Genomic DNA, 403 nt, shown 5'->3' on the forward strand with positions numbered 1-403 from the left:
GGTGATTCTGACTCTGCACCCTGGAGATGGGGCTGGAGTGATTCTGATTAGGCACCATGGAGATGGGGCTGGGGTAATTCTGACTGTGTGCCATGAAGATGAAGTTGGGGTGATTCTGACTGTGGGCCCTAGAGATGGGGCTGGGGTGATTCTGACTGTGCGCCCTGGAGGTGGGGTTGCGGTGATTCTGACTGTGCACCCTGGAGATGGGACTGCAGTGATTCTGACTGTGCACCATGGAGATGAGGCTGGGTGATTCTGACTGTGCACCCTAGAGATGGGGCTGGAGTGATTCTCACTATGCACCATGGAGATGGGACTGGGGTGATTCTGACTGTGCACCATGAAGATGAAGTTGGGGTGATTCTGACTGTGCACCCTGGAGATGGGGCTGGGGTGATTC

The sequence above is a fragment of the Mirounga leonina genome, unplaced genomic scaffold, assembly GCF_011800145.1.
Source record: "Mirounga leonina isolate KUSES-001 unplaced genomic scaffold, KU_Mleo_1.0 Mir_127, whole genome shotgun sequence".
In the NCBI taxonomy this organism is placed as follows: Eukaryota; Metazoa; Chordata; class Mammalia; order Carnivora; family Phocidae; genus Mirounga; species Mirounga leonina.